The sequence below is a fragment of the Adiantum capillus-veneris genome, chromosome 3, assembly GCF_014529385.1.
Source record: "Adiantum capillus-veneris isolate H3 chromosome 3, ASM1452938v2, whole genome shotgun sequence".
NCBI lineage: Eukaryota > Viridiplantae > Streptophyta > Polypodiopsida > Polypodiales > Pteridaceae > Adiantum > Adiantum capillus-veneris.
In genome coordinates, this window is record NC_140933.1 from 89,574,547 (window position 1) to 89,594,786 (window position 20,240).

Here is a 20,240-nt window from a genome sequence, read left to right on the forward strand (position 1 = left end):
CCTATTAGTTTTGTTATCAATGTCCTACTTCAAACCTTTTTAACTTAAATCTACCATCCATGTTATCCATGTCCTACTTAAAACCTTTTAAACTGATACCTACCATCCATGTAGTGTTAAATATCAGCAACAAGTATCCATTTTTAGAACAATAAGCGACGTATGAAAGTGATGTGTGTGTGTCTGTGTGTGTGTCTGTGTGTGTGTGTGGGGGGGGGGGGGGGGGGGGGGGGGGGGGGGGGGGTGAGAGAGAGAGAGAGAGTACATGTTTTATCTGGGCAGCACAGAGTCTCCTCACAAAATAGCATGGTCTCACAAAACAGTGTGGTTTGATGAAGACTGGCCTCGACTATAATTGATCGCATGGGAAGTTGCATGACAAGTATTCTTGTCTATTAATAGGGGAACAAGTATTCTTTGTCTAGTAATAGGATCTCATTTTGTCCTTTAATAGCATTGCATTGAGCTTGGTGGTTTTTTATTATATTATTGGCTTTTTGGCTCTTTTTTTCTTCTTCCAGTATGGGGGTAGAAGAGGCTTGAGACATAAAAGGTAAAAAGTCAAAAAACAAAAATAAAAAAATTCAATTGAAATAATTTAAAGAAATCAATTCTTACATGCATGGACGTTGATCCGAAACCTACATTGATGGCCACCCTTGCAGACGGTGAAGGCGATTATGATGGCAAATGGAGCGTAGCAGATGGGAAAATAAGAGCGAGAGAGGTGGGGCGCCACGCCACATGAGAGAGAGAGAGAGAGAGATAGAGAGAGAGAGAGAGAGAGAGAGAGAGAGAGAGAGATGCCATTGCAGTGAGAGGAAGAGGGTGATGAGAGAGAGAGAGAGAGAGATTTTGGGCCGTCGATAGGACGCTAGAGAGATAGTGAGTGTGTGTGAGTATAACGGTCTGTGTGTGTGTGTGTGTGTGTGTATGAGAGAGAGAGAGAGTGGTGGGTCACACATAATAAGCAAGGTTTTATTTAGGAGAGAGAAAGAGAAAAACAATGAGAGAGAAAGTGAGAGAAGAGATAAAGTGAAGTGAGAGAAGAGATAAAGGGTAGTGAGAGAAAAATATTAAGCGTACCTTGTTTAAGGGAGGAGAGAGACTGGAGAAGAGAGAGAGAGAAAGAGAGATAACAAGCATTCTGAAGAAGAGGGTTTTTTTTTTAAAACTAATTTTGAACCTTACAGTCACATAGGAGGAGATTCTCACCAAGAAAAACCCGTCAAGTCTGATTTTTTGTTGGAGCCAAAAAACTTAGCGCCAAATTTGTCAAAGATCATTGCAAATTTGTCGGATGCCAAATGGCATCATCAAACTTTCACGGGGCTCTCGTCAAGGCCAATTTGTTCAATTTTCATTTTTAAATCTCTAAAAATGTCAAAATTAGGTACAAAATCCAAAAACTCACCCAAAATTTCAAAAAAAATCATGAACCTCAAAAAATCATCAACAGTCGCATTCAAACACTTTCAACACGTACAAGTAAGCCAAACATAGCATTTTTTACCAAAAATCCCAATTACAAAAAAATCATCGAACTGACCCCCAAAAAGCGAAGCACACAAAATTCGAACAATGAGGGCACAAAAGCACTCCAAATCATGTCTAACTATGCATTCAAATAGCTCATCAAGATCGTTAAATGGAAAATTTTTATTGAATCAATGAGACATCCAATAGCAGCTTGGTAAAGAGTGACGTCTGCAGGATCACCAACATCATGAAGACTCAATTTCAAACCTGTTTCCATGGGAGTGGCAATAGGTTTGCAATCCTCAAGTCCAAACTTACATAGCAATGTCTCTATATAACTCTTTTACCACCATTACATTGCTTAAATTGTATACCCAAGTAATGATGCAACAGCCCCAAATCTTTCATCTTGAAAGTAGCATTAAAATCAGCCTTAAATTCAGCAATATGTCTCTCATTTGGTCCAGTGATCAGCAAATCATTGACATAAAGAACCACAATGAGAAGTACATCACACTCATGCTTTACATACAATGTGCTCAAGTACACCACATACATATGCATCAGTAAAATAGGCTGATCTGTAACATTTTTAGAAACACCCAGAGGCTTTACATTTGCCTCATTGGAATTTACATTTGTACTTCCACCACTGAAAAGTGGCAACAAAGTGTCATAAATGTCATGTGGGCTTACGTTACTGTCTCTAGTATATGACAGCAAGGACTGAACAAAATCTTCCACAAACGCAATATCCTGTGAAACCAGAATATGCTATGTTTGTGGATAATACAACCTATAACCTTTTCTTTCAACACTATAACCAACAAAATACATTTGACAGTCCTATCATCCAATTTTCTGTGCTATGTTTGTGGCACCAAAGCATATACCAAATAGCCAAAAACATGCATGTGCTCGATAGAAGGCTTTCTATCATGCCAAGCTTCATATGGAGTAATAGACTGCAAAGCTTTTGTAGGACACCTGTTTAGTACATAAGTTTCACACATGATGGCCTCAAGCCAAAAAGAATGCGGCAAAGCTTGACTTTTGACCATACACTGTTCCATTTTCATAAGTGACCTGTTTTTCCTCTCAGCAACACTATTTTGTTGAGGCATATAAGGCATTGTGGTGTTTTATCCCACGACTAGCCAGAAATGCATTATGCTCATGAGACATATACTCCCCCCCTCGATCGGAACGGAGGGTGCCCATAGTACATTTCGAGACATTTTCAACCGTAGCCAGAAATTTTTTGAAGCACATAAATACTTCAGACTTTGCTTTAAGCAGAAATACCCATGCATGCCTGGAGTAATCATCAGTGAAAGTCACGAAGTAAAGGTAATTGCCCAACGACGGAGTTTACATGGGCCCACAAACATCACTATGCATAAGCTGCAACCTGCATGTGACTTTATCTGAACCATCCTCTGGAAACTTAGAACGTTGCATCTTACCCAAAATACAGCCTTCAAAAACATGTTTGCAGGTGCTTCAAGAAGTGGCAAAGAAGCAACTATCAGATTTTTGCAAACGCAATAAACTGGCAAAATTCAGATGACCAAAACGTGCATGCCAAAGCTTTACATCTGAAAAAGCTTTTGAATCCACAATTGCATTTGCAAAAAATTTCCCACACTTGTCATACAAAGTGAGCTTATATAGCCCACGACATAAAATGACAGATGCAACAATTCCATCACTAAACTTGAGATTATGTATTGTACATCTATCATCCACAAATTTGACTACAAGACCAAGTCTAGCAAGTGAAAGTACAGACAAAAGATTCTTCTTGATCCCAGGTACATAAAGTACATCAACAAGTGTGAAAGAACTGCCATTTGTAGCAGTATGCACAATCTTTCCAACTCCATGAACCGGATAAGAGGCATTATTGCCACAAGTAGCTGAATTCTCGTGAGGGACAGACTCAAGAGAGGTGAACAAATCACAATGTGAGGTAATGTGCTTGTAGCACCACTGTCAAGTCATAAGTCTCTAAGTACTAGCAAAAGTATGGTAATAGTCGGGCAAGGCATCAAGAACAGTCGGCACAAGGGAACTGTTTGAAATGACTTCACCTGTAGAAATATGTTGCTCATTGATATCCTTGACGCCAACAAGGAAAGTGTTCATGTCATCTTCCTCATGCATAATCTTTGATTCGAGCTCTTTACGCAGCAATGGGATTTTAGCCTCATTGCAACTTGCATAAACACCCACTAGAATATCCCAAGCCTGTTTTCCAGATTTCGTTGAACAAATGTGAGAAGCAAAAGTGTGCTTCACAAACAACACAATCAATGCATGAGCCTCTTTTACATCCCAACAAGCTTGTTATGTCGTAGGCAAAACGACTCCAACAGCAGCAATCCTTGCAGCAAGACCTACCACATCCTCAACATCGCCTGTATCCTCAAAAACAGGACGTACATCAATGCCCTGCACAATATTCCAGACACCCTTTGACACAAGAACATGTGCATCATGTAAGACCACATAGGGTAATTGTCCCCATCCAATCTATCCTTAGCAGCAAACATCTTGAACATCTGTGTTGTTGTCGGCCATGATGAATTCCTAAACCTGATGTGAAAACAGCCTAAAAAGAGGAGAAACAAAGTGGAAACAACACTTGCTGTGTAGCACAAACGGTAAAAGATTTTAAGGGACCTGTTATGCAGAAAACGGTCCTGACAAAAAAATTGCACAAAATGACAAAATAGCCTGTGCAGTACTCCCGTAGTGGAAACGAAGGCCGAAATGAGCCCGAATCAAAAATCTGAGCAAACTGAGTTCTTTGAGCTCACCCAAATTTTTTGTTCACCTGCGAACGCTTGCCAAATCTCACTAAAATTGGAGAAAGTGAGCAGGCATGTGCTAGAGTTGCTGGCAACTAAGCCTAAGAGGACCTGCTCTGATACCAATTGTTGGAATTAGGGTTGTAGGAAAATACACACAGCTTGGAGAAGACGAAGGAAGCTCAAGTCACACAACAGAGAGTCTATTACTTAGTGTGCAATGGAAAGATGTATAGCCCTAGAAATGAATGGGCGTATATACAATGCATGGGGGGAAAAACCTCATAGTGAGGGAAAAAATGCCCCAGCGGTCCTAAGTGTGTTCACACATCACTACCACATGTATATGGTAACATACTCGATCTGTAGGCCGATTTTGTTGAAGCTCCAAAGCCCTAACCTTGCATTTCAAAATCAAAAAATGGTCAAGTGACTAGAAAAAATCATTGTTAGAATGCAATGCAAGCCTCTAATTAGGCAAATACCAAAGCATATGCACCAAATGTTAGTCCAATTAGTAGAAAATTAGTGTATAAGTTAGCCAAAATTAGTGACATTAGCACGAGATTAGTGACAAAATAGAGTATGTAGACACACAATTGGAGAGATATGGTGTCAAATTAGGGAAAAGGGAACATAATTCCATATGCGCACACACCCAAAATCCACAAATCAAAAAATACATAAAAAATATTAGAGAGGAAACCTATTCAGTCATTGCTTCTTAGAACCAGTGCCAAATGTTGGGAGTACCATCGTAGCATAGCTCTAATGACCAATACATAAATGTTAATTTGGAGTGATGAGCTACCGTGCTAGGGCACGGAAACACTCAGATGATTAGTGACCTAATCATAGCAACACAAACCTTGACTCTACGATATGAGCTTCTTGACCTATGGAGAAGCTAAGCCACAAAGATAGGCAACATCCACATCCACTTCTCTTCACCTCAAGCATCCCAATCACACACACTAATGATTTCAATGCTGCACAAATCACTAATCGCATCATGCAACACACTAATCACAAGCGCACACACATAGATCTATCAAGCTTCCTTGATCCAATTAAACTTGCATGCACACACAAAGAATAGACGATAATCACACAAGATTAGAGCATGATTAACCACTAATTGGTTAAGTTCTAGCTAATCAAGTAGTCATAAGAGAGAATGAAAGTCATGATGAAAGAGAATTAAGCATCAAGATTAGTGTTAATCAAGCCACATGAGCAAGGAGAAGCTCAAGGACTCCATGTCCACACACCTCATGAGGGATCCCTGAAGTGGTCTCAACAAATAAGGCTGAGAATCCTAGTTCCATTTACACACTACCATATATACCTAGGGTTAAAATGTGCATTGTCCGGGTGACCAAGGCCTATAGGAATCCACAACTTACTGTATTTGTAGCCTAGGTACGTTAACTGACCTATTCTTTATAGGCTGGAACTCTCATTGATCTCGTAACACATTACAATCATTACAATGGCTTGAAATAAATTGAGAATTTACAATACATGCCATTTGAAAAAATATGAAAATGTGTATCTCCAATCTTTACTGCTTCTTTGTATCCATCTTTGATGTACATTTGCAAGGCTTGGGACTTTAACAGCTCATGTTAAGTAACATCAGCTTAATTAACACACTTTTTGACCACCATCCAACCAATATATTTCGATGAAAAGGAATATTCCACATAAACCACCAAGGGATGGTATTGGCGGGCCACCACGATTGGACGAATTAGCCCAGCCAGAACTCAAACCAACAAAAATATGTCAATTCGCGGATGTAACTAACCTGACTAATGCATGGAAACATCGAATGCAATGTCCTAACAACAATGCACTGAGGAGAAAGGTGTCACTCTCAAGCCAAAAAGCAACTAAAAGGGATAATGCCTAAGTCTCCTATGCGGTCTATCTATCACCACTCTAATAGTCATTACAATGTCAAATCCTTCACTCCAAATGACATGAAACTTGAGATTAGGGGTCTCTAGACTATGGGCAATAGGTTCCTAACAACCAAGCCTACAAAAGTCACTATTGGATAGCTGAGAAACCATGATCGTTGCCACCTCTTACTTTCACCAAAAATGACGAATGAGGGGTCGTTTGGCTTCTCCTAGGGCCTGCTTACCTCTGTCCATGCTGAGTTTCACTTAAAACACCATTAACAACTCACAAAAAGAAAAAAAGCACACGAGGAAACCTAGAGCTAAAATCGCTCATTGCGTTGCACGGACACACTCAAACATAGCACACAAGACGTGTACAAGATGCTAGAAGTGAGAGGAAGCAACACAAGAAATTTTATTAGCAATGTTCATCCGTACAAAGAGTAGTGAACATGCAACTGTAGGTGTGCTCTTCACTACGTAAGCTCAATAGATATCCGATTCCTTAATAATTATAACTTTTGGGTTATATATCCTGGGTTGAAATTGGGTATTGGCCTGAAAGAGATAATTATTACAAAAATGTGTTGGACTAGGCTATTTAGCCCCTAGTTAAGTAGTACAAAACCTTTTTTTTTTAAGATCAGATTTTACCGGAGTCATATGAATTACAATGAAGGCTCTAGGCAAAAAATGAATAAATCGATAAGTGGCTCTTGTTGACTAGTCGGATTTGGTGTCAGTTGGTCCTTTGCTTCAACACTCCCCCCTCTCAGCTCCTTGTCATCCCTGACAAGACTTTATTCTTTAAGCAAGGGCTTTCTTTGCTTTTGTTCATCCACAAAATACTGGAAGGCTAGCATCATCTCCTGCACCCGATCCTCCTCCTGGGGCTTGTAGATTCTTGTAAGAGGGTTTTCTCCTTCATGGAGGTGTAGGCTACAAATCTGAGCCGTAGGTCTTTGCATATGGGCATGAAGATGGTGGAGTCAATTTCAAAATAGCCTGTGTAGAAGGCTTTCTCAAATGTTTGCATGTAGTGGCTTGGGAGGAACATGATCCTTGAGAAGAGGCCGTAGATGACCTTCATCTTGGGGGTATCATTAAGTTTGAAGATGAGACCTTTGTACCCCTCCAAGAATGAAGTCCATTTGAATTTTGTGGCCTCTATATTTTTGAATGTATTGATACATGTTGAACCTCGAACCAAGCTAATCATTTGTTTGATTGCCTTCCTCATATATGTGAGTGAAGGTGCCTCTCTTGGTTTGGGGAAGATCGGGTAGTTGAGCCATGTAGGGTGAGAGACAAGCAGCTACTCAAAATCATCTCACATTCTTCTTATGATGATGGGACAATATGTGGGGTCAATCTGAAGGTGGGCTGGAGCAAAGGAGTTTACTGTTACTACCTGCTTGTTCTCCCCATGAACTTGATTTTCCATTCTAGCCTTGCCTCTTTGATCTGTTCAGTGGTCCATTCTGATAGGTCTGCATTCTTGTAGCTACCCTTGGTATCTAGAAAAATTTCTGACAATTGCTCCTTCTTCTTCTTTATGGTCATCCATTTGATGTGTGTTACTTGTTGTTGCTCCTCTTGTTGATAGATCCACTCCATGAAATTTGCCACATAATCTTCCTTTGATTTGTCGATAGGGCCCTCCCCTGTAGTTGTGGTTACTTTATGGTGGTCCAACTTTCTTTTGGTTCTTAATTCCTTAGTGGTGATACCTGCTTTTTGTTGCTCTTGGAACTTGGCCCTTTTGGCCTCCTCCCTCTTTCCTTCATTTTCAGCTAGCCTTTTTTATGTTTGACTAGTTTGTTTTCTGATCTTCTCTCTCATAATTTTTGCCAAGCTTTGGGCTTGTTCTTCTTTGATTAGTCGTTCTGCCTTTCTTTTTTCCTAAGCGGCCTCCCTTTGCCTCTGCTTTCGATCTTCCTCAGCCCGTTGTTTTCTCTCCTGCTCTTCCTTAGCCTTCCTTTCCCTTTGCTCTATTATTTGGGCATAAATGGATGTGGGCTTCCTATCTTGAGTGGTCGGGTCTATTTGTTGGAGTTCAACTTCTTCTTCATCGGTCTTTGATCCACGGATTCAGAGATGGTAGCCCCTTCATCTCTAATGTACGCTGGTTGTGTTGTCTTTTTTGCTTTTGCTAGCCTTGTTGATATCTAAGACTCGGTCCCTTTTCTTGCTTTGGGCTGCTTGATTCTTTTGGCCCATTCATTTGATCTTGGAGCATCTTTTAATGCATCTCTTTCACCAACAAGGCAAGCCGCCATCTTGGTTAAGAACTCAGCTCCTCCTAGGTGTGAAGTGTCTGACTACTTTGTGCACTGCTTCTTTCTGCTGCTGCTACCAGCCGGTTGAACCCCTAGTTAGCCAAATCAATTGGTACAACTCTATGTTGGGGTACTAGCTTGTGTAATGTAGAACCTAAATTTATTTCAGGTCTTTTATACATGGTTTTTCTATCAAAGTGCAAGTGTTGGTGTAGGAACCTCATGAGATGTGTGGTCCTTTTTTCCTTAACGCAGCTAAAAGTAGGGGTTTTGCCATGTTGATTCCTTCATCTACATATCCTTACGGCTTTCACAAGCTCTCCCCTCGGTAACTTAGTGAATTTTGTTAGTGTGCCTCGGGTTATCTCTAATGATATGTTTTTTCCTTCTGCATTTGTTAGTGTAGCCCTAGCTTTGTCTTCATTTACCTTTTGTAAAGTTGTGATCAACTCATGGGCTCCCCTATAATCAGCTTGGACTATGGGCTCCACAAGGAAGTCCTTGACTCCTACCCTCGTGATATCCATGTTTGCATTCTGGGGTGTGTAAGCAATTGTGTTGAAGTCCTTGGGCATTTGAGGTGCGTCCCTGTTTGTCTTTCCAAAAACAATTGAACACTTTGAGGCTGTGTTGTTGTTGGATAGACCTGTTTGACAAAGCATGCTCTTGATCTAGAGATATTATCCATATTGACTTGGTAGCTATCTTTATCTTCCAATTTGTAAATGCTTTGGTGTCTCACCTTCTTTGGAGTGTTTGAACTTGTGTGTCAAAATCAAAATCTTACAGTTTAGTGCAAGATTTTTAGTCATGATAATCCCAATTAAAGTCGTTTTTGTCCTTCTTATGTCGGTATCTCTGTGTTATGGGGTCTATTTTGTGCAACCATGGTGTCTAGACTCAAATTGTTTTCTTTGCCATATACTTCTTCCTTTCCCTCCTCTCTATATGTGTGTGTGTCTCCCTCCCTTCCCCCATATCATACACCCTACATCTTTTACTTGACATAGGTGTGAGCACTATGGATAGTACAACAATAAATGCACAAGGCACTTTTTAATTTTGTAACCATAATGCATATTTTTTCCTTTTTGGCCCTCTCAATTCATCCATCAATGTTAGAAATAAAGTAAAATCTAGAGTATTTAAAAAGTGACAAGCAATGAAAACTCAGTGAGGTCCATGAGCAGCTAGGAGCTTTGAACAAGGCATAGGTCCTAAAGATAGACCAAGAGCATGTGTGTAAGTAGGACGGATGGCTAGGCATGCTAAGTGTGGTTGCAACACACAAGGGCAAAGGCACCGAATTTAGCCATGGATTACAAAAAGTAGCTAGGAATCCAACCTATGCTCAGGGGAGCTTATAAAAGGAAAAGTTGCAATTGTGGGTCAGGAATGCCAAGGGCTACTGGAAGACACTCCAGTGGAGTCTCAAGGGCAAGGTCTCATGGATGGGCAGCTGCTTTTCTTATACAAGCTAAGGTCGGGTGGAGAGTTACACACACTATGCTCATTTTTCACATTCTCTCTATCATTTCCTCAAGGAGAAAAAGAGATTCCATCGTTTGTGTGAGACAAGCACCTCACATTTAGTATTGGAGTAGTACCGATCTATTGATAACTTTGTGCAAACAATTTCTTCATTTGATAGATAAGCTTGTTCCATTTTTTGTTTATGCTGAAGATTTTTTTATTCCATACTATTACTTTCTTTACTTTGATTAAAATTGAAGTTGCTTCAATTGTCCTGTAAAATTGTATATATTTTCTACAACATGCTAAGGTTTCCATAACATTATGGATGCATAGTATGTGAAGTCATGTGTACACACACACATGCGCGCGTGCACACACACACACATAGCTATCAAGGCATACAACAAGGAAATAGAGCTTCCCACCTCTTTTGCTACTATTTCATAGGAAACATATTATCGAATGCTCTTAATGTTTATTCCTTTGTCCTTGTGTATTGCAGTCACACTTGACATGCTTAGCCATCAAGTCTCCTTAACACTTTCTATTGGTCTATCTTTAGGTCCTATGCCTTGTCCAAAGACCCTAGATATTCTTATATCTTGAGATGAACTCTAGAAAATTGTCAATCAATCTAATAACCCCATTAGAGATCATAAATTCTTCATATAAAGATTTTTATAAAAATTATTGTAAAGCTCATGATATCTAGAGTACTTGTTAGTATATGACTCTCTATGGAGTGGAAGATACGCTAGTATTTTCTCCACCCCTTCAAAAGATGCATTGCCCTCAATGATAGTTAACTACCTGGAAGCTTAAGTTGTTGCTCAACTACAAAAATACTCAATAGAGTGTACCAGACCACAGTGTAAAGAAATCCACATAGCTAAGTGAATTTTTTTGTCAAATATTCTAGTACCCTTGCCCAAAAAAACAAAAATAATAATCCAACAAAAATTCATGTTTAGCTACATAGATACTCGATATTGGTGTCTCATACCACATTGTAAATCAATCTATGCAACTAAGTGAACTCCTCTTTCAATAATATTGGTATGCTTGACCAAAACAAAGAAATGGTGTCATCATGAGATCTACAATGACCTGTTTACTATCATGAACTCACATCCTTTTATCCTTTTTAGACAGCTTGTCCACTGCAGTCTAGATTGAAAGTCAAAAAATTGCTCTATCACCTTAATAACATATACTTTACATCAGAGACACAATGCATGTCACGAAGGCCCTTGGAAATTTACAACAATTGTATCAAATGAAGCTAAAAACGTTATGTTTATTACTTTCTATGTGCACATGCCTTCACTCGAGACTTTTTGTTTTGCAAAATATGTTAATGAGTCAATGTGAAATTACTCGCTCACCACTATTTATAGAATGTAGTTGAAAATATCTTGCACTCAACTCTTGTTTGAGTCAATGAATTTGTGGAACTTTTATGAAAGAAATAATAACTTTTAATCATTTGATATAAACACTTTGGTAAATACTTAATTATTGTACACTATTACATTGATGCCATGAATCATTAGAACAACCACCCCTTTTTCTAGTACCATTTTAGATATTCTGCATGCCACTTGCATGCATGGTTTCTCCAAACATCTTAGAAAAATTCATATAACTTTGTCTAGTCGATTGCCATTACGAGGGACCAACTCTCATGGGTGGCCAACTAAGTTTCCTCCAACACTCCAATTCTAAAAACCAAACCAGGGGACTAATATTAAGGTGGGTGGTCAAAATAAGATCCTTCTACATGAGTATCTATCAAGGGCCTAACTAAGCAGCCACGCATGAGCCACTTTTGATTAGAATTGTGCTAGCCTTTTATTTTTTTAAAGTACACCCAATGATCTAGGAACTATCAAAAGTTCCTCAATGGATACTCGCGCCATAAATTTTGTATTTAATTTAGATGCAAGCTTGCAGAAGATAATAATAATAAATGAATAATAGATCCAACCAGTCATATTGAAAAGCGGGCTTTGCTTGTATAAATTAAACACTCATGCTATATTGAATCACCTTAGTATGGTCATCTTACACTATTTTAGAGGCCTTAACACTCTCCATAGTTAGCCTGCTTGGCTCTAGTTATATATAAAAAACTTCACATGAAAGTATATGTAACCCAACAATCATCTCTTCTATATGGGTAATAACAAACTCATCAGTCTTCTCTAACTAGAGATGATGAGCTACTTTCCAATTAAACATGCTTGACAAAATGTTGAGGGAGAGATATTATAGCCATATAGAGTGCCACTTACACTTTAAATTGAATACTGTCAATTTCATCCTACACGCACCTCCGTTATCCTTGTCCATACTTGAAAAAGTTCTCACTCAAAGCAATATGAATCTTTGCATTGTGCTAAATATGATGCTCTTGCAACCATTAAGCCTTATCACCTTGCTCTACATATCCCACTTGGCTAAGGATATATGTATCAAACATAATGTTTTTGATGGTCTACATGTAATGTACCCAACATTTTTCAATAAAAACTATTTCGACATCTACTTTGCAAAAATGTTTAAGGTTCGCATTTTGTTAAGTCATAGAGCGTTCCAACGGAACGATCGGATTGAAAATTGGACTCTGAAACTATTAACTATGGCCTTTATTCACTTGGAAACAATAGGTTGATATGGGAAACTTAAGCCTCAAGGCTGTATCTAAAGATAAAAGTTGACCCTTAAGAAAGAAGGAGTAAGTTTAGAAAAGAGAGTAATTTTACTAAAGGAGGAGTATTTTTAGAAGAAAAGGAGTAGAAGGAGTATTTTTAGGAAAGAATATTTTTAGAGAAGCAAGAGAAGTAAGTCAACTTTAGAGCTTCTTTCCTTGGAAGCCAAGATTCTCTTAAATTAGAGACTCAAAAACGTGTATCCAAATGTGTGTTCGCAAAAAGAAAAAATAACAGCCACAAACGCACGCGAATTTTTGCTATTCTAAACTTTTGATTTTGGCCTTGAGAGACTATAAAAAGACCACCCCTCTCCCTTCAATTACAATACACACATAGAAGTTCTCAGAAACGGAAGCTCTCTTGCCTTGACATCGGAGTTACCTTCTCTCCCTCAACCTCTTATCTTGAATCCATCTCCATCTCCAACTTCTTCTCTTCCACCTGCGTGTTGTCCCTCAAATTCTTGAGTTCTCTTTCCCCCTTCTCTTTCGTAATATGATGGCCCCGAAGCGAGTGACTCAAAGCTCAAAGGATGCTTAGGCCGCTCCACCTCCAAGAAAGGTGCAAAAGAAGGCATCAACTACTCCAAATGTAGCTCAAGCGTAGGTATCGGTTGCGGAAGAAGTCAAAGTTTTCCAACCTCAACCACGAGAGGTAGTCGAACGTGTTGCTAATCCAATAAGATGAATTTATAAGTCTGCATCGTTATACATGATGACCGGTAAGTCAAGCTTAGGAATTCCCTTAAACTGTCCAAGAAACATGATTATATCACAAGAAACAAGTATATGATTTCATAGAGTAGTGAAAGAATTGTTTGATTAATGGTTATTGTTTGATAAATTGTCTTTGTTTGATCTTAGAAGTTAGTTAATCATGTTTGAGAAATCACTTAAAGAAAAAAATTGCTGAAAGAATATCTTGTTTCCAGATGGAACTCGCGGTTAGCAAGGTGATTCCGCAATTAATGTAGAATAAGCTGAGCTTATCAGCTCTCTTTTTGTCTTTTGCGATTAGCAAGATGCCTTGCAATAACAGGGTGCCTTATGGTTAGCAAGATGCCTTGCAGTTAACAGGGTGCCTTGCGGCTAGCAAGAGGCTCCCTTGCGATTAGCGACCGGGAAAGTTTGTACGTTTTGCGGTTAGCAAATAAGTAAATCCTTTGCAAAGGCTCTGTGGGTTAGACAGAGAAAGTTTGCGGGTAGCGGCAAACTCTTGACCATAATTGAAAGATTCATTTTTGTTGAACTATAGCACTGTCTTCATTAGATCATGTTTGAGAAAGTTTTTTTTTATGAGGTTTGAAGGGCTGTATGAAAGAATCTGTGGTTGGAATTAATAAAGGAACACTTTTTATATATTAAAAACAACATGGTAGTAATTAGAAACAAGAAGAACAGGTGAGTGCGGTGTGAAAAGTGAGAGATTAGTACTCTAACGGATCTATGTCTACGGACGGGTGGGCCCGATTATTCGGGTAATTTTCACAAGATTACTAGTTAATTTAGACTATGTCTCATATCATATTCAGGGTTTATATGGCGGTCGTGCCTCTTAAACGTGGGAAAAAAGGTGTTGTTTATGGATTCTAAATATGTCAATGGGATTTCATCTTTATGTTATAGGAAATAGCTTCCATTAGACTCCTTGATTTATCGACCTGACCTATGGTGTATGACCCTTACAACCACGATCATGATGGATAGAGGACTCCCTCTCTTCTATTTCTCGTATCTCTGCTTCATGGAAACGGAGTAGGGTGTCGTCAATGGAACTTGAGAATAAAGGAAGGCCATCTATCAAGTCGCCCCAATCTTCCGGGGTTGGGGATCTCACAATTGGTATCAGAGCCTAGGTTAAAAAGATTCAATTGGCTACTTCAAGCTTCCTCGTGTGTATGGTTTCTACACCCATTACACGACTCACGGAGATATTATGACATGCCAATTGATGTGTAATATAGTTATGGTTGAAAGCTCAAATATATATTCTTATGGAGAGATCTTTTGTAGACTCCTATATGACTTTTTGATGAATTTATGAATAGTAATGTTTTGCTTCAAAAGAATTGTCTGATTGGTTAAGTCATTTGATTGAGTCTTAGTGGATTGGATAAGTGGTGACTGATTAATTCATGTGATTAAGTCATGTGGTTGAACTTTTAGTGGGCTGGATAAGGCTAAATCTAGAAAATACCTTAGCATTTTGAGTTATTATGAATATTAACGTTAATATACATGTACACTCAAGAGAACCCTCAAATCACTCCTATAATGGAAAACCCTCATAATGACGCTATCTATATGGAGATTCACGAGAAGAATCTATTGCTCAAACCAATGCAGCCACCTTCTTTCAAAGGAGAGAAGTATGGATCAAAGCTATGGATGATTACTTCTTGGCTGCAAATACCACACCTCCAAACTAAACAATGCTAGGGATGTTTCGCCTCTCCGGTGAAGCAAAGTTATGGTGGAAACAACATTGCCGCGACATGGGAGTGTTGGAGAACTCCTAGAGTTGGAGGGAGATTAAACAAGAAGAAGGAAAGATACTTACCTCCTGCCCACGAAGCATTGAAGATGAATGAGTTCTTTAGCTTCAAACAATACAGCTTATCCTTGGAAGAGTACTACTCAAAGTTTGTAAGGCTTAGGTGTTATGCTCCACCAATGACCATAGATCAGCAGATAGCCCGTTTCTGTCAAGGTTTAAGAGAGCTAATTATCTTACAATTAGAATCCATAAAACCTAATATTGTACAAGATGCTTTACTACGAGCTAAGCCCTTACTGAAGGAGCAAGGGACTAGAAGGAGAGTTGAATAGAATCAAAGTTTTGCTAGACGACCAATAAGGTTTCCAAATAATAATGGCCAACCACAAAGAGCTTATGCTGCTAATGCTCAAAATCCTTCACGCTTGGATGTTCAATGCTTTGAATGTGGAGAGTTGGAACATTATCAGAACAGATGTCCATGTTTGACTAATAGAGCAACAGCAGCAATTGAAGTAAATCAAAGACACCGTCCTTTTGGACATAATAGTGGATGAGGTAGTGGACGAGATAGAGGACAAGGAAGAGCAGCCATAGCCTTTGGAAGGGGTCAATGTAGGAATTTCCATGCACATGCAGTTGTAGGAGAGCCTACCCTTGGTGAAGAAGAAGAGAGAGCAACAATTTATGCAGCTATTGACAACCCTGGAGCTCAAAGACAATTTGTTGTTATTCAAACACCAGCCACCCATCAAGGTAAACCTTTTAACCTCCTCATTGATTGTGGTAGTACCCATTCTTTTCTATCCCCAAAATGCTTACAAACGTTGAACCTGAATAAAAAACAAGCTAAATCCATGACAGTAGAATTGGCTAATGTGAAAACCATGGTATCACGACATTCTGTGGGAACCCTTGACTTTGAACTAGGAGGACATGCTACTTCAGCTTTCTTTAGAACCCTACCAGTTGGGATGTATGATGGAATTCTTGGAATGGATTGGTTATCCTGAAATCACTCTAGCATCCATTGTGGCTTAGTTAGTTTGAGCTTTAGAGATAGCCAAGCAAGGCAAGTCAAAGTACATGGAAAGAATGGGATTCCAAGGATTCAATTAGTCAAAGCCAACCATCTACTCAAAGGTATGAGGGGTGAACAACAAATATTTGTGCTCAAGCTGAACAAGGTCGATCCAAAAATCAAGCGTTACAAAACCCTCTTGGCTTCATCAATATTCAGATGTCTTTCCTGAAGATCTCACCTCTCTGCCTCCCAATAGAGAGATTGATCATGAGATAGAGATTCTTCCAGGAAGTGAGCCAGTGTCAAAGAGACCTTATAAAATGGTGCTACCAGAGGCCATTGAATTGAAAGAATAGCTTCATCAACTTAAAGAACATGGATTTATTAGACCGAGTAAATCAAGTTGGGAAGCTCCAGTACTCTTTCAGAAAAAGAAAGATGAGACTTTATGGCTTTGCATTAATTATAGAGGACTAAACTAGATAACAGTTAAGAACAACTATCCTATCCCACAAATCAATGAATTGTTGGACAAGCTATATGGTTCCAAGGTCTTCTCAAAGATACATCTAATATCTGGTTATTAGCAATCCACAATAAAGGAATCGTATATTCCAAAGACAGCTTTCAACACCCGATATGAACATTTTGAGTTTATAGTATTGTCATTTGGTCTGACTAATGCTACGGCTACATTCAATAGATTGATGCAGTATATTTTTAGGCCATACCTAAACGATTTTGTCCTTGTCTTCTTTGATGATATTCTAATCTACTCAAAGGATGAAGAAGAACATGAAGTCCACCTAAGAAAGGTGTTGGATATCCTTGGAGAACACAAGCTATATGCAAAGATGAGCAAGTGTTCATTTTTCACTCCAAGGATTGAGTATTTGGGATTTATTGTTTCGCATGAAGGAATCTCATTGGACCCTGCTAAAGTTCAAGACATTGTTGAATGGCCTCAGCCATCAAATGCAAGTGAGCTTAGAGGATTCTTGGGAATCACAGGATGGTATGGAATCTTTATACAAGATTATGGAATGATTTCTTCACCCTTGACCGACCTTCTGAGAAAAGGAGTGAAGATAAGCTAGGAACCACTACACCAAGAAATATTTGACCAACTTAAGCAGTATGTGGCTACAACACCATGCCCAGTGCTACCAAATTTCAACCAGGCCTTTGAAGATGAATAATGCTTAAGATTCATGAAAAGAACTACCCCACCCATGACCTCAAACTATTGGCAATCATTCACGCTCTGAAATTGTGGAGACACTATTTATTGGGAAGGAAGTTTTGACTTATACCCGACCATAAGAGCTTAAAGTGGATAAAGTTATGTGTACCAAAGGACCCTAACTTAAAGAAGGCTATCTTATTTGAGGTCCTTGAGACCTCATTTAGGACACCTAGGGTATGCGAAGACTATCAATTCCGTACGAAAAAGTTTCTATTGGACTGGGCAAAAGGCAGATGTGCTACACTATGTTCACCAATGCTTGACATGCCAAAGGATTAAAGATGAGAGAGTTAAACTTCCCGGTAAATTTTAACCACACTTGACACTCCCCAAATAAAGTGGGAGTGTATAAGTATGGACTTTGTCATTGGATTACCTACGGTACATGTAATGGAAATGGCCTATGAACTTTGAGAATAGTGGAATTATAAGAATTAGAGTGAGCATTTTTGTGAGATTACTTTGAGAACGTAGAGGGTGAACTTAATTGATGGTAGCAACATGAACATAGTACTTAATTAACTTGGCATGAACAATACTTTTGCAAGAGAGAGTATTAGAGAACATAACAATAGTTGAGGACCGTATTTACTTGGAGCCAGTCCCCCCTCCAAAAGGCATTTGTATTATAGATTCTCCCATCACGAGAGAGAGTTGTTACAATACAATCTTTGTGTTCCTTGTGATCTTGGTGATGCTATGAATATGGAAAGCTTCATGCATCACGAGCATAACATAAACTTTGCAAAAATCATTAACTATCCCAAGCCTCAGTCCCAAGGCCTCAAACACCTCGAAGGTGGAGATAGCTAGCGGGGAATGAGGGTAGGGAAGAGAAAGAAGAATCATCCATAGGAGAAAGAAATAGTTCCTCACTTATCATCACTCTTCTTGCTTAGCATAGCATAATAGCATAGTAATGAAGATGAAGAAGATGGCAAGTTTAAGCATTGAAGCATGGCTCTTGGTTGGATTTGCATTCCATAGCCAAGAGTGTTGGTGTAAGCTCTCCACTTCTCAACAAGCTTGGAGAAGGAGATGGAGCTCTTGCACTTTGCACTCCACACAATGAGAGAATGTGCGTGTGTGTGGGACAGTATACCCCCTCTCATGCTTGGTCCACCTCTCTCTCTCTCTCTCTCTCTCTCTCTCTCTCTCTCTCTCTCTCTCTCTCTCTCGTATTATTTAATTATTTCATTTGGACATGTGTCCTCTTTTTTCTCTTTGAAAGAAAGAACTTAATTATTTATTTTTATGTATCTAAATTCTCATTGGACCCCTTTAAAACCTATCCTATAGCATTCAAGCACATCATGAGGGTCACATGTGGAGGATAATTTGAACATGTGTCTTTTATGCGTATTAAGTCATTTGGTTTGAAGTGAATACTCCAAGCACTTAGTCAATCAAGCCTGGAAACGCTGATGCATCTTGAGAGTTTATCTTTGAATTGAACACTTCAAGAACCTTAGTCATTTAAGCTGCTGAGAAGCACCTCAAGCTTTTGGGTAAGGTTCCCACTAACACTTAGCAAGCCGACAAGCACCTCATGCTTGGGTTGGATTCCTACCTCAAGGTCAGCCCTAGCTTGCCTAAGATCAAAGTACTTTTTAACACTAACCTTTGGAGGTTTTTAATGAAGATAACCATAAGGCCTTTAAGCTCCATTAGGTAGCATTGCTCTTTAACAGACCATCTCTCATTTGGACCCCTTTAACCTTGGGTTGAGACAGATCCATAAGCACATGTCTATATTCTAACCCTTTTTCCTGTTTATTCTCCCACATTAAATGATCAATTTAATATAAGAAAATCATTTGGGTTGGTTAGATATTAGATTTTATGACATTACCTCTCTCTTGAAATCATAGTCCTCCTCGACTATGAGGTAGAAGAGATAAAGTTTTAGTCATTAGTCTACGTTTCTTAGCGGGTAGAAGATCCCTTTTCACCATGCGACATCATTCTAGAGTGAATGACTAGTCCATTTGGTGCTTGGGAGACGTAGCTGCCACAAGCATGTTTGCTCTTTATTCCATATCATACTTCTGGCGTAGAGTGACAAATTCTACTTGGTGTTTGAGTGACGTCGTCATCACAAACATGGTTCTAAGCATGCATACTATTTAAATTTGTGCACAAAAGAGGAGATTAGTCTTATAAGACAAAAATGTTATTCATTTAGAAAGCATTTACATTTGCTTACTCTAGTGTAGCATTGTAAGCATTGACAAGGTTCATACTATCCTTAAGCTGTATTCCTTGCATCCATCTAGCATCTTCAAAATGAACTTAATAAGATACCGTCGGATAATTTTACCATGCTGTAGTACCTTGTCTTCTTGCCAAAGGATAGCTTCGGGTTATAGCACCTCTTCTTGGTATTCGATTTCTCGAGGGTCTTCAATAATTGTTTCTATTGGTGGCTCTCCTTTGTAGGGCTTAAGTAGGCTCACATGAAAAGCATTGTGTATGAGCCAATGGTTGGGCAACTTGAGTTGACAAGCCATGTTATTGATTGGCTTCAAGATTTGAAAAGGACCATAGTATCTTTTTGTTAATTTAGCATAATACTTTTGATGGCCTGTAGGATTTTTGCCCATCGTTTGCCTCAATCGAGCCTTGGGAAACTTAAGTAAGACCCAATCATTTTCTTTGAACGTTAAGGCCCTTCTGTGCTTGTCAGCGGCAAAGATTTTTCCATGTACTTTAAGTAGCAAGGGACTTTTAAGTCTTCCCTCTATGATCTCAAAAGGTGCTTTTCCTGTAGTAGTATGGACAGTATTATTGTACGCATACTCTA

At 39.0% G+C, this 20,240-nt stretch overlaps 1 protein-coding gene across 1 annotated transcript in view; it reads right to left on the reverse strand.

The window, feature by feature from the left end:
- LOC147461281 (uncharacterized) overlaps positions 1-20,240 on the reverse strand; it is a 214,562-nt gene that overhangs the window by 222 nt on the left and 194,100 nt on the right. The gene's annotated exons all lie outside the window — the stretch shown is intronic.